This window comes from Petaurus breviceps, unplaced genomic scaffold (assembly GCF_028583685.1).
Source record: "Petaurus breviceps papuanus isolate PSGF00001 unplaced genomic scaffold, PetGlider_PUasm1.0 90602, whole genome shotgun sequence".
Lineage (NCBI taxonomy): Eukaryota > Metazoa > Chordata > Mammalia > Diprotodontia > Petauridae > Petaurus > Petaurus breviceps.
Window position 1 is genome coordinate 1,633,960 of NW_027187283.1, and position 15,434 is coordinate 1,649,393.

Genomic DNA, 15,434 nt, shown 5'->3' on the forward strand with positions numbered 1-15,434 from the left:
CTTATGATTTTGTTGTTGAAATGGTCAGTTATGCAGAGTTTTCCTAATATTGAACCAGCCCTGCATTCCAGGTATAAATTCCACCTGGTTACTGGTATCTTTTTACTATTATTTTATTTGCAATTTTTACATCTATATTCATTAGGAAATTGGTCTATAATTTTATTTCTTTTTTTTTTACTCTTCCCAGCATAGGTCTCAGCATTATATTTGTATCATAAAAATAATTTGGTAGAATTCCTTTGCCTATTTTTCCAAATATTTTATATATTATTGGAATTAGTTCTTTAAATTTTTGAGAGTATTAACTAGTAAATCTATCTGACTCTGGAGATTTTTTTAATAGGGTGTTTATTAATTCCTTGTTCAATTCCTTTTTTCTGAGATGGGGTTATTTAAGTATATTACTTCCTCTTCTGTTAATCTGGGCAACTTATAGTTTTGTAAATATTCATCCATTTCACTAAGATTGACAGATTTATTGGCATAAGGTGGTTTTATAGCATAAATATTGTTTTAATTTTCTCTTCGTTGTTGGTGAATTCATCCTTTTCATTTTTTATACTGGCAATTTGGTTTTCTTCTTTCTTTTTTTTTAAATCAATTTAGTTAAAGGTTTATCTATTTTATTGTTTTTCCCCATAAAGCCAACTCTTAATATTATTTATTAGTTCATTAGTTTTCATAATTTCAATTTTCTTAAACTCCTTTTGGAGTTTCAGAATTTCTATTTTCATATTTATTTTTTTAAAGCAATTGGGGTTAAGTAACTTGCTCAAGGTTACACAACCAGGTGTTTCTGGGTGGGTGCTAAGTGTTTGAGCCCAGATTGGATTCCCAGTTCATGCCAACACTGGGGCTGGTGCTCTTACTCACTGTGCTACCTGGCTGCCAGTATTTTCATATTTAAATGGGAATTTTTAATTTGTTCTTTTCCTAAGATTTTTAGTTGCATGCCCAATCATTGGTCTCCTTTTTCTTTATTTTATTAATGTAAGCATTTAGAGATTTAACATTTCTCCTAAGAATTGCTTTGACTGCATCCCATAAGTTTTGGAATGTGGTATCATTACTGTCAAATGCTTGGATGAAGTTATTAAATGTTTCTGTGAATTGTTGTTTCAAACAGTCATTCTTTAGGAGTACAATATTTAATTTCAAATAAATCTTTAGTCCACATTCCATGGCCCTTTATTACATGTAATTTTTATTGCACCACGATCTAATAAGGATGTATTTAATATTTCTTCCTTTCTGCATTGTATTGTGAGGTTTTTGCCTCACAAATTTTTTGTAGGTGTTATGTTCAGCTTAGAAAAAGGTATCTTCGGGAGTGGAGTCAAGATGGCAGAGCAGAAGCAGGACCTTTGCTGGGCTCTGGCTTCCACCTTCCCCAATCCACATAAAAAGGGGATTCTAAACAAACTTTGGAGTTGCAGATCCCACAAAACGACACAGAGAGGCTAAACTCCTGCTGAAGACAGCCCAGCAGGAATTGGCCAGGACAGTGCTCTGGGAGCCCAGCCCAGCCCCACACAAAGGCTTTAGCCTCAGGGCTGGCCTGACATGCCACCAGCCTGAGGGATTGCAGATCAGCAGCAGCTGTGGCCATTTCCAGTTTAACAACACATAGATTCAAAGGACAAAGTGAGAGGTCAGTGCATTCTGGACTTTGGGAACCAGTAATTGGGAATGCATGGCTTTTGCCCTTGGGGCAAGAAGCCTCAGAGATGCAGGCACAGCCAGCCAGCACCACATGGCAACTTCAGCTCCTGGCCTGCAGAGTGTAGGGGGACCAAGCACCAGTCTGAGGGGTAATAGCTCTTGCTTTAATCTTGGATCTGGATTGCAGTCCTGGGGTTTGTGTCCAGCTTGCCAGAGCATATGGAGACCTCAGAGAGCGCACCCATCTAATACCTCTGGCAGCTGAGAAAACCCCAGCAATTGGGACAAGAGTCCTATTGTGGCAAAAAGCCCAGGGGTCAATTGACTGAGTGGTGACATGACCAGGCAAAGGAAACAAAGCAAACAAAGGATTCCAACATTACACTCCTATTTTGGGGACAAGAAGAAGCAAAGCATGGAAGAGGAGGAAGACAGTGACGTCAGAACTCCTGCACCAATGGCTTCAAAGGAAAATACGAGCTGGTTACAAGCCATAGAGGACCTTAAGAAGTCGATAAGAGAAGTGGAGGAAAAATTGGGAAGAGAAATGAGAACAATGCAAGAAAATTATGAAATGACAGTCAACAGCCTGACTGAGGAAAATAATACCTTAAAAAATAGAATAACTCAATTGGCAAAAGAGGCTCTAAAAAGCAATGAGCAGAAGAATGCCTTAAAAACTGAATTTACCAGATGGAGAAGGAATTTCAAAAGCTCAGTGAAGGGAATCATTGCTTCAGAATTAGATTGGAGCAAATGGAAGCTAATGACTTTATGAGAAATCAAGATGCTTTTAAACAGATCCAAACAAATGAAAGAATAGAAGTCAATGGGAAATATCTCATGGGAAAAAACACTGACCTGGAAAATAGATCCAGGAGAGATAATGTAAAAAATGTTGGACTACCTGAAAGCCATGATCAAAGTAAGAACCTAGAAATCATCCTCCCGGAAGGACTTAAAGAAAACTGCCCTTATGTTTTAGAACCAGAGGGCAAAATAAAGGTTGAAAGAATCCACCAATCACCTCCTGAAAAAGACCCCTCCAAAAAACTCCTAGGAATATTATAGCCTGGTTCCAAAATTCACAGATTAAGGAGAGAATATTACAAGCAGCCAGTAAGAAACAATTTGAATATTGTGGAAACACCATCAGGATAACCCAGGATCTTGCATCTTCTACACTGAGGGACCAAATGGCTTGGAATATGATATTCTGGAGTTCAAAGGAGCTGGGATTAAAACCAAGGGTCACCTACCCAGAAAACTGTGTATCATGTTTCAGGGGAAAATATGGTCATTCAGTGGAAGAGAGGACATTGAAACATTCTTGATGAAAAAACCAGATTTGAATTGAAAATTTGACATTCAGATACAAGAAGCAAAAGAAGCATGAGAAGGTAAACAGGGTAAAGATATCATAAGGAGCTTATCAAAGTTGAACTATTTACATTCCTACATGGAAAAACAATAATTGTAACTGATGAAACATTTCTCAGTAGTTAAAGAGAATAGAAATGTATGTGTGTGTGTAAATATTTATATATGTATGTATGTAAACATATATATGTCTATATATGAGGGTATATGGTCATATCAATACATATGTGAATGTGTGTATATATGTTTACAGATTTGTATAGATAGAGGGCACAGGAAGAATTTAACAGGAAGGGATGATCATTAAAAGGTGAAATTAATAGGTGAGAGAGGAATATAATGAGAGGCGATGGGGAGAGACAGAATGGGGTAAACTATCTCATATAGACGAGGCAAGGGAAAATGATTGCAATGGAGAGGAAGAATAGGAAGGCAAAAGGCAATGGGTCAACCTTATTCCCATTGAATTTGGTTTGAGGAGGGAATGAAATACACCCTATATTAGTTATCTCACCCTCCAGGAAATTAGGGGGGGAAGGGGATGATAGGGGATATGATGGAAAGGAGGGATGCTGGGGGGGGCAAGGAAGTTGGGAGCACCCACTTTTGAAAAGGGACAGGATTAAAATAGAGAATAGAACAAGTGGGAGGTGGGATAGGAGGGCGGGAAATATAGTCAGTCCTTTACAATATATCTGCTATGTTAATGTTTTGCATTAGCCACACATGTACAAACTATACTTAACTGCTTATCTTCCCAGTAAGGGTGGGTGACAAGGGAGGAAGGGAATGAATCTGGAATTCAAAGTTTTAAAATAAAATATTCACACACACATATATATATATACATATATGTATATAATTATTATTATTATTACTATTTTACATATAATTGGGGAATAAGTTATACAGGCATTGGGGCAAAGAGTTCCACTGGAAAAGTGGAAAGGGGTATGGGAGACAATATGGGAGAGAGCAGATTGCAGGAGGGGATATCCTGTGTGAGTGCCATTTTGGGGCGGTGGGTAGGGTAACAATGGGGAGAAAATTTGTAACTCAAAATCTTGCGGAAATGAATGATGTAAATCAGAAGTTATTAAGCGTTTGAAAAAAATAAAAATAAAAAAATTACAAAAAAAGAAAAAAATGTATCTTCTTTTCTATGTCCATTCAATTTTCTCCAGAGGTCTACCATATCTATCTTTTATAAACTTCTGTTCACCTCCTTAGCTTCTTTCTTGTTTCTTTGTGGTCAGATTTATCTAGTTCTGAAAGGGGGTGGTTCAGGTCCCCCTCTAGGATAGTTTTCCTATTTCTACCTGTAACTCACTTAACTTTTGCTTTAAGAATTTTTATGCTTGACTGTGTGGTGCATATATATTTAGCATTGATACTGCTTCATTGTCTATGATAGTTTTTAGCAAGATGTTTCCTTCCTTAGTTCTTTTAAGTACATCTATTTTTGCTTTTGCTTTGTCTGAGATCAGAATTGCTAAAGACTTTTTTTAAACTTCAACTGAAGCATAATATATTATATTCCAGTCTCTTCCTTTTACTCTGTGTGTATTTCTCTACTAATATGCATTTTTTAAAGAACATATTGTAGGTTTTTTGTCTTTAATTTGCTTTCTACTTTTCCTTTATGGGAGAGCTCAGCCCATTCACATTCACAGTTATGATTACTAACAGTGTCTTTCCATCTTATTTTTCATCTCTTTATGTTTTTTCTCTCTCCTTTTTCTTTTTCCCTCTTCACAAGTCTTTTGCTTCTGACCACTGTCTCTCTCAATCTGCCTTCCCTTCTATGCACCCCTTTCTTTTCTTTCCCCTTTCCCCTCCTACTTTGTAAAGAGTAAGATAAATTTCTATAGCCAAGGGAGTGTGTTATTCCCTCTTTGAGCTAAATCTGATGAGAGTAAGGTTCAAAAAATGCTCATCTCCTTCCCTTCTTTCCTTCAACTGGAATAGGTTTTTGTGCCTCTTCATGTGATGTAATTTACCCTTCTCTCTCTTTTCCTTTCCTGTTCTCCCAGTACAATCCTTTTTTTTTAACTCTCAATTTTTTTTATCATCACATCAAAGTCAAATTACACCCTCTGGCTATGTATATCCCTTCTTAATATCATAATAGTATCATCTTCCCATGTAGGGATAGTTTACCCTTATTGCAGAACTTGTTTTTTTTTCTTTTGTTTACCTTTTTATACCTCTTTTAAATCCTGCATTCTAAGATCACATTTTGTATAGAGTCTTGGTCTTCTCATCAGGAAGGTTTGGATGTCCCCTATTTCACTGAATGTTTATCTCTTGCCCTGAATGATTATGCTCACTTTTGCAAGGCAGTTGATCCTTGGTTGTAATCCAAGCTCCTTTACCTTGTGGAATATCATATTTCAAGCTCTGTGATTCTTTAATGTAGAAGTTGCTAGTTCCTATGTAATCCTGACTGTGGTTCCATAATTAAGTTGTTTCTTTTCGACTGCTTTGCACTATTTTCTTCTTGACCTCTTGATTCTGCAATTTGGCTAGAATATTCCTTGGAGTTTTCATTTTTGGATCTCTTAAGGAGGTGATGTGTGGATTCTTTCAATGACTATTTTACTTTCTGGACCTTAGGACAGCTTTCCTTGAAAATTTCTTGAAAGATGCTGTCCAGGCTCTCTCTGTCTCTCTCATGACTTTCATGCAGAGCATTAATTCTTAAATTATTTCCTAGATCTATTTTCCAGGTCGGGTTTTTTTTTTTTTGTAATGAGGTGTTTTATATTATCTCCTATTTTTTGTTCTTTTGATTTTTCTAGACTATTGATGTCTTATAGAGTCCTTAACTTCACTTGCCTAATTCTTATTTTTAAGGAATTACTTTCTTCAGTTAGTTTTTGTAACTCCTTTTCCATTTGGCCAATTAGATTTTTAAGGATTTGTTTTCTTCAGTCAATTTTTGTCCTTTCTTTTCCAAGGTGTTGACTCTTTCTTCCATAACTCTCATTTCTTCTTCCAATTTTTGTTGTCCTTCTCTTAGTTGACTTTTAAAATCCTTCTTGAACTCTTCCAAGATGACTTTTCAGGGTTGGGATCAATTCATATTTCCACTTGAGGCTTCAGATGTTATTATATTGATCATGTTGCCCTCTTTGGGGTTTGTCTTTTGAACTTCCCTGTCACCACAATAGTTCTCTATGGTCAATATTCTTTTCTGCATCTTGCTCATAATGTTTGCCTATTTCCTGGCTTTAAAAGTTGAGCTCCCCTGTGGGAAAGAAGGGTTCACTGCCCCAAGCTTCTTGTGATGGAGGCCAGGAGCCTGGTCACTGGCTTTGTGTGTTAACGGTCTCAGGTGTTGTCAACTGGAGACTTTTGAGGGTCTGACTCCTTATCTGGTGCTATGCTGGGGTACTAGTGGGAATGTCTGGCATGTGTGAAGTCCAGGTGGAGTTTTCCTGTGTTTCCTAAAGGTGTGCTGAAGTATATGGATATTCAGCTACTGGAGGACACCTAGCACATGGACAATGCTGAAGCACCTTGAGGTCCACTACTGGAGGTTGCCTGCTGGGGTTGTACTGTAACACAAGAAGGTCCAGTCACTGGAGGATGCTTATCTGCCTGGGGCTGTGTTCAATAGAGTGGAGGTCTACTGCTGGCAGATTCCAGGCCTCCCAAGGTTGTGCTATCATGTTATGGTTCTCAAGCTGGAATTTCCTGGTTCCTGTGACTATACTAAGGCATATGGGGAGTCTGGAATTGGTGTTTGCTGACTCCACCACTCTGGGGCTCAGGATCTCTCACTGGTTTGTTGAAGTGGGGTTGCTTGGACACTTTCTGTCCTGGAATAAACTCCCCTTTTTACCTTGGAGAAATGCACCTTTCTTGCTGATCCTCCAAATTTTCTGGCCTAAGAGACTGTTCCACCCATATTTTTGCTGGCTCCACTGTTCCAGGATTTTTCTGGAGGCACTTTTTTCTTGTTTTTTAAGAGGTCAAAAAAGGAGAATAATAGTGATTTACTACCTACTCTGCCATCTTGGCTTCCTAAAGTATGCTATCAGTACATAAGGATATTTTCAAGGGACAAAGTATTTTATTTTGGTTGAGGTATAGAATGCATGGTTGGGAATAATATGAGATATGATTGGAAAGGCAAGGATAGTATAGGATCAAAAAAGAATTTTGATTTTTTTTTTTGTGGCTACACACTCACAGAGACATACATATAGACACACACACACACATTTGCCTTTATTTTATCCTGAGTACCTAGGATATATTAGGTGTTTAATAAATGTTAATTGGCATATATTTTTCATATATTGTCAGAATGATATTTTCCTCTGTATGTCTTCAGAATAATGTAGATCAAGAAAGAAACAGAGATATATGTCAGTGATTTGTATTTTAATGCCACAAAGGAAATTTTTGTTAGTGTCTTTGCATGACATAGTAATAACACTTCTCAGAACTTGGTATTCCCTAATACATATTGACTTTATATTGCAACAATCTGAATTCAATTCAATCCAACACACATTTATTAAACACCTATTATATGGAATGTACAATCCTAGGCTTTGCTGAAGCAAAGAAACACATCTCTATTCTTTAGGCATTTATGACTATTAGAGTGAAATAACATGTAAACTCCTTTAAACAAATACAAAGTAATTGAGGGGAGTGGAACTACTAGTTTCTGGGATTTAAGAAAATGCTTTTAATGACAGTAAATATAATAAGAATAATAGCCTAATTCCTTCCATGCTGAAAATTGGACTATTTTCCCCTATAATGATGCAAAGCTGTCTCTGGGATTTGATTGGCCCCAAGGTATAAGTCTTAAACTACATTTTTGTCCTGAAACTTCATGCTAGACTCTAGTCTTCTAGTTTGTATTACTTTGGCTTCCTAGTTACCTAAGGGAATAAAAATGCTCACCCACTGGGATCCAGAATCCTTCAGACTATAAGAATTTCCTGAGGATATACAAGTTACCACACCCAGCCTTGTTGTGTAGTCAAGTTTCTATAGGAAAGGAGGGTTAGTGTAAGTGGAGCATTGTGCTTGTTAAAGATATTTTCCATGCTTTTGACTAAGGGAACTTCTTTTTTTTAATTGTTGAATGAAATAAGAGTGCCTAGTATCATTCCAACATAGAAAACAGGACATACTGTTGCAAGACCAAAGGAATTAGTTATATGTTCCATATGAAGAGAACTATTTTTCCCCTTTTTTGATGACTAAGATGGTGTTTTAAACATATCTAACTTGTCCCAAACTGCCAAAACGGCTATCTTCCTTCTTCTGAGTGCAATGTTTGAACTTGCCAATCAACAACTCTATCATTACGTATGTGACTACCCAGGATCAGGTGAACAATATCCCAGAGTCACATATGTTGTGAATGAATGCCATCAAGGAAGGTAAAAAAAAAAAAAAACAAAAAACAAAAACAAACCTCTTGTCCAGAAATATCTTGAATCCAGTCTCCTGAAAAAGTTATGGGAAAAGAATGGAGTGCCTTTCTACATAACTCCAGATGAAACCATTAAGTCCTTTCTATTTCATTCCTAGGCTCAGTCAATTGAGTCTTGAAGTACTTTTCTCTTTAAGAGCTCTATGCATTCTGAAAAGATGACTCAGTTTTCCCTCAGTTGGCAAACTTCCTTTCCAGTTGTTTTTAATACAAATTTGTATTTTAAAACTTTGAGTTCCAGATTTTTTTTCCATTCTTTCCTCCTTACCCACCCCCTCTGGGAAGATAAGTAATTCAATATAGATTGTACATGTGTAGTTAAGCAAAACATTTCCATAGTTGTTATATTGTGAAAGATTACCTATATTCCCTCCATCCTATCCCGCACCTCACTTATTCTATTTTCTCCTTTGACCCTGCCCTGTTTCAAAAGTGTTTGCATCTAACTACACTCTCCCCCAATCTGTGCTCCCTTCTATCATCCACCCTATCCCCTACCCACCTATTTTCCTGTAGGGTAAGACACCAAATTGAGTGTGTATGTTATTCCCTCCTTAAGCCAAAATCAATGACAGTAAGGTTGTCCCATTCCCTTTTATCTTCCTGCACTTCCCCTCCATTGTAACAGTTTTCTCTTGCTTCCATTATATGAGATAATTTACCTTAATCTATATTTCCCTTTCTCTTTGTGCCAATATACTCCTCTCTCATATCTTAATTTTATTTTTCAGATATCATCCCCTCATAGGCAACTTGTCCTGTGCCCTTCGTCTATGTACTCATGTACATACATATGCCAACCCTCACAAATATTTTTATAAATACCAATACCCTCCTATACATACATATATATTGCCTTCAACTGTCCTCATACTGAGAAATGTCTATGAGTTACAATTATAATTTTTCCATGTAGGAATGTAAATAATTCAACTTTAATAAGTTCCTTATGATTTCTTTTGCCTCTTCACCTTCTCATGCTTTTTGTATTTGAAAGTGAAAATTTCTGTTAAGCTCTTGTTTTTTTCATCAAGAATGCTAGAAAATTCTCTATTTCATTGAATGACCATATTTTCCCCTGAAACATTATATTCTGTTTTGTTGGGTACATGATTCTTGGTTTTAATCTTAGCTCCTTTGAGCTCCAGAATATCATATTCCAAGGCCTTCAGTCTCTTGATGTAGAAGCTGCTAAGCTGCTAGATCTTGTGTTATCCTGATTGTGTTTCCACAATACTCAAATTGTTTCTTCCCGACTGCTTGCATTATTTTCTCCTTCACCTGGGAACTCTGAAATTTGGCTCTAATATTTCAAGGAGTTTTCTTTTTTTTTGGCTATTTTTTAGGGCAATTGGGGTTAAGTGATTTGCCCAAGGTCACACAACTAATTTTTGTGTTAAGTGTCTGAGGCCAGATTTGAACTCAGGTCCTCCTGAGTCCAGGGTCAGTGCACTTTTTACTGTGCCACCTAGCTGCTCCCCCCCCCCTTTTTAAAGGAATTTTCTTTTGGGGATCTTTTTCAAGAGGCCATTTGTATATTCTTTCAATTTTTATTTTGCCCTCTGGTTCTAGAATATCAGGGAAATTTTCCTTGAGAATTTCTTGAAATATGGTGTCTAAGCTCTTTTTTTTATCATGGCTTTCAGGTAGTACAATAATTTTTAAATTATCTCTCCTGGATTTATTTTCCAGGTCAATGGTTTTTCCAATGATATATTTCACATTGCCTTCTATTCTCTCATTTGTTTGGATCTGTTTTATACTATCTTGATTTCTCATAAAGTCATCACTTTCCAATTGATCTGATCTAATTTTGAAGGAGATGTTCTCTTCAGTGAGTTTTGGATATTCTTTTTCCATTTGGCTAATCTACTTTTTAAGGCATTGTTCTCATTGGCTTTTTGGGCCTCTTTTGCCATTTGACTTAGTCTATTTTTTAAGATGTTATGTTCTTCAGTCAGGTTGTTTACTCACTTTTCTTGATTTTCTTGCATATTTCTCATTTCCCTTCCCAATTTTTTCTCCACTCCTCTTAGTTGGATTTCAAAATCCTTCTTGACCTCTCCCATGGCCTGTAACAATTCATATTTTTCTTGGGATATTTTGATGCAGGAGTTCTGACTTCATTGTCTTCCTCCCTTTCCATTGTTTGATCTTTTTTTTTCCCCAGAAAAGGAATCTATGGTAGGGTTTCATTTCCCCTGCTTGCTCAAGTTGCCAGTCAATTACTTGACTTTTGAACTCTTTGCCACAGTAGAACTCTGCTTTCAGAATGGAGAAAGCTTTGTCCCAAAAAAGCTGGGATTTTTCTAGCTGCCAGAGCAAGTAGGAGGGTACTCTCTTGGCAGCCCCCACAGGCTGCCTGTGCACCTGGCAACATGTCCCAGGAACTCCACCCAAGACCACTATCCAGATTGAAGCAGGCCAAACCAAGAGCGATTACCCTCTGAAAGGTCACTTGGCCCCTACAATCTGCAGGCCAGGAGCTCCTGAGTCAGCCATATGGCACAGCTGCAGTGCCTCTGCTGCTTCTTGCCCTGGGGGCAGGAGCTAGACTGTTCTCTTCCATGCACCCCTCTTCCAACAGAGTTCCACACTGACCTTTTATTTTGTCTTTGGTGTATATGAGTTGAGAAGTCTGGAAACCACCACAGCTGCTGGGGTTTGACTCTCCTGAAGTCAAACTCTACCTGCTGCTGGTTGGAGCTGCCCTGGGGCCAAGACCACATGGCTCACATGGGGCTGTGCTTGGCTCCCAGCAGTGTGCAATAGCCTCTTCCTGTTGGCCTGCCAGGTTGCCTTCAGTGGGAGATTTTTTCTCTCTGTCACTTTGTGGGTTCTATAGCTCTAAAATTTGTTTAGAGTCATTTTTTACATGTATTGGAGGAGGTGAAGCATGGAGCCATGGGTAAGTCTGGTTTCTACTCTGCCAGCTTAGCTGGCAGGCTTCCTTTTCTTCAATTCTTTCCAAAAAGGGCTTGGTGAACAATGGACAATAGGGTGTTATTGTTAGAAGACATTCTAACAACAGAAAAAGGTGAAACTATAGTTGTATAAATATAATTAAATAGAATTTATTTGGAAGAAAGGAGATATACATACACACATTGATATCATGCTTTAATATGCCTCCCAGAGATGCATAGATTTTTTGAGTGAGCTAGAAATACTGTAGGTGACAGTATAGGGAAAGTTCTGTCTTAGATTCTGAAACAGTCTGAATGGAAAAGGCATGTGCCCACTGTAGCAGCAAGCACCCCAAGCGTCCTCAGGGTTTGCAGCTACCACAGGTTCTTGGATCTGCTTTGTTAAAGGAAAGCAACTCAAAATAGGTTAACAAGCTTACTTTAATCAGTCAGACATATATCGTTTACCTTGTTCAGGAGAAAAGGTCAGCACCCTGAACCTCAAAGTATACAGGCATAATTATCAAGACATTAACAGATCAAGTAGACAGATTTCCAAACTGTCCAACCATTACATCCATACCCAGTCAACATCTGGGTTTCCACATTCTGGGTTTTTCAAAGCCGGGGGACTCTCAACAACGGCTTCCCAGAATTCAGATCAAATCACAGAACACTTTTCAAGGTGAGTCCCCCAAAACAAAGCTACACATCAGGGCTTATATAGCCTTCTCCTGGCTCAGAGAATGTAACAACCTTATTGACCCACTGGCCAATCAAAAAGTATCTACTGAAAAACAAGCCTCCCTCCCCAGGCTTCTGGTGCACTTTAGCCTAGGGGCAGGGAAGATCTTCCAAATTTGCATTCCCATTACACCCACTTATCCCCTTTACTACAGAGCAAAATTATTATTTGATGAAGTCATGACTGTGCTATGGTGTCATAATCTCTACTGTGATTTAGATATTCTTAGTGTTACTCTTGGCTATTGTAGCTACTTTATATCCAGACACTTACTGTCAAATTAAAAGATTTGCTATTTCAACAAAGACCAATTTATTAAGATCTCTGATTTGATCTTTCAGAAAGTGGGACAAAAAGAAGGCTGGTTTGGTTCTTGTTGGCTTTTTTGGTCATTCCTTTTTTTTAGGGCCATTAAATTGTGGGAGTGTTTTTTGGTGTGTGTTTTTGTATATTTTTTAACTTTTTAATCATTTTTTTCTCCTTAGCACAATCTAAGCCAAGGTTTTTAAATATTCAAGATTAAGATTCTCCACTAACAGTACTGAAGTCATCTAAGTGGTAGAATGTCTTCTAGAACAGTGTTGTCAAACTCAAATAGAAACAATGGACATTAATCTATACATCGGAAGGCCTGTGGAATTCATATTAACTTAGTTTTAAAATATTATAATATTCATACATATTTACATATGTATGCATATGTGTGTGTGTTTTACTGTACTTTTATTTATTTTGTCAAATATATCCCAATTGCATGTTAATTTGATTCAGGCCATGCTGGAGAATTTTGTATTCACCTCTGTTCTTGGTGAGTGTAATGTCCCAACTCCTTCCCATGTGAAGGTCCCCTGAAAGGCCACATGACTCTGTTGGAGACTTGAATGAGTACTTGCATTTCTGGTCATCTTAGGGAGCAAAAAGGCCTATCAAAGAGAAATTGGAGATATTCAAATCCATATATTTTGTCCTGCTGCACAGACATGTTTCCATATTGTAATAAGAGTCACTAAGTCTACCAAAGCTTGGTGCTATGACTAAGTAAAACTCTAGTACTTTCATTTCTTTATAACTTTGAACCTGACCTAAAAGGGGATTTGTCTGAGTTAGACTCACCCCTAAAATTAGGGATTCTAATATTTGAAGGCGATGAGGGAAGGCATTGGAATAACAAGAGGGAAGGCATGGAGAACAGTTTCAGAAAAGACAGAGATGAGAATTAAAATGTCATGGTGAGGAGTAGTGAAAAGTCTAGTTTGGCAGAATCAGAGTATGTGAAGATAAGTGATATGTAATAAGGTTTAAATGGCAGGTTGGAAGCATACTATGAAGGTCTTTCAATGACAAATGGATTAGTTTGAATTTTATCATAGAAATAATAAAGCTATTGTATTTTTTTTTGAGCAGGTCAGTACTGTAATTAGATTTATATATTAAACATATCACTTTGACAGCTTATGGAAAATGGATTGAAGTTGGATAGTGGGAAGGAAAATTTGAAAGGATGTATTTGGAAAGGAAAGTTATAATATATATATGTATGTACACACACACCATATATATATACATATATATATAATAAAATAAAATAAAATAAGAGGAAACTACTAACTTTAGGAAAACAGTCTCATTTGTGTTATGGGTTGGAAAGCCAAATTTCAAAAGGTAGAGGAGAGAGAAGGAAGGAAGCAGAAAGAATGAATGTATATGCATATTCCTAGAATTAGAAATTTGTAAAGGAGGAGGGCTATAAGACAATGGTTTGAAAGAATACTTCAGTAAAGTGAGGGAGAGTGAAAGTCAAAAGTAAATAAATGTTGTATATATAGATTTTAATACCTGGAAGGGGATAAAGAAAATTTATGTAATCAAGGAATTTAATTTCTTGGTTTAATTTAATTTTTAGCCTTTTAAAAATTATTTCAGGTGAATGTCTTGGGAATACAAGGCAGAAGATATTTCAGTTTTCTGGAACACTCTAGAATCAAGAAAGGTTGTGTAGATATTATTTGCAAAGATAAAGTAATTTCTCAACAAAGCTTTTTACAGTCCGATGGTTACATTTCACCCAAATTATCTTAAGGAAAAAATATATGTATGTATGTATGTATGTATGTATGTATGTATGTGTATATTTAGTTGGCATTTTTTCCTAGGGAAACCACTATTCAGAGAAAAAAATTCTTATCTTAGCAAAGATTAAATCAAGTATAAGAACTTAATATAGATTTTTTGCTATTGACATCAGTTAGAGTTTTTACATAAGTATATTGCTAGTACTCCTAGTTGTTTAGCTTGGCTCACTACCAAATTATGGCAACACTGAAGATTTAGTATGATGAAACTTGATTAAATTTCCTATGTGTTTTTTTAAGTCCCTATAACAAAGAAACAAAAGATTCATACACTTTTCTTTATGCAATGATTAGTTATACTTCATTATTTTCTTCCTTTCATTCTGATTTCATTTAAGATAATGACAATTCCTTGCCTGTTAGTAATGAATCCTATTATTATTGTCAGCAATTCATTCTGTTACCATCTATTTATTCATTTTGACATTTTTTTTGCCATACAATAGAAAATGGTCTAGATAAACACTTACAATTCACTGACCTGCATTTATAAAAGGATGGTTAAGCCTTTACTCAAACAATTCATTTTCCAGTTGACTTCCCACCAATTTTTTTAATGCCTCACACTGAATGACATTTAAGTGAATGATGTATTTTTGCTTATCTAGTCTCCAAACAATAACTCTATAAAGCAAAAATATACCAAATATTTTAGTTTTAGCAAAACACTTGACAACCTAAAGATAGCACCTTAAAAGCAGGACAGGAGAAAGAATAAAACTTTTTCCACACAGTTTTAGATAAAATATGATTAAAGCCTAGTCCATTTGGCATAAAACAATACTATGGGCACATTTAGTCAAACTAATAATTAATATCAGATAGATCAAGATGTGTGGGCAATTACATAGAATTTCCCTTTCTTTTATGCATTATTTTGCTAAAATTTTGTACTCTTTGGCAGAAGGGATAAGTCAGAAGATGTTATGAAAAAACAAGTTTTCTTTGTCCTGGAAATCAAAATTCGCCACCTCTACTAACCATTTTTGTCTTTTCCATGGCCTAAGCTCCTAGACTGGTGGAGTATGGAAACAAAAGATTGGAGGTTTGGGGAATTTGAGCATGGATGTGGGTAGGTGACTGGGTGTGTTCAAGGTGTGTGTGTGTGTGTGTGTGTGTGTGTGTGTGTGTGTGTGTGTGTG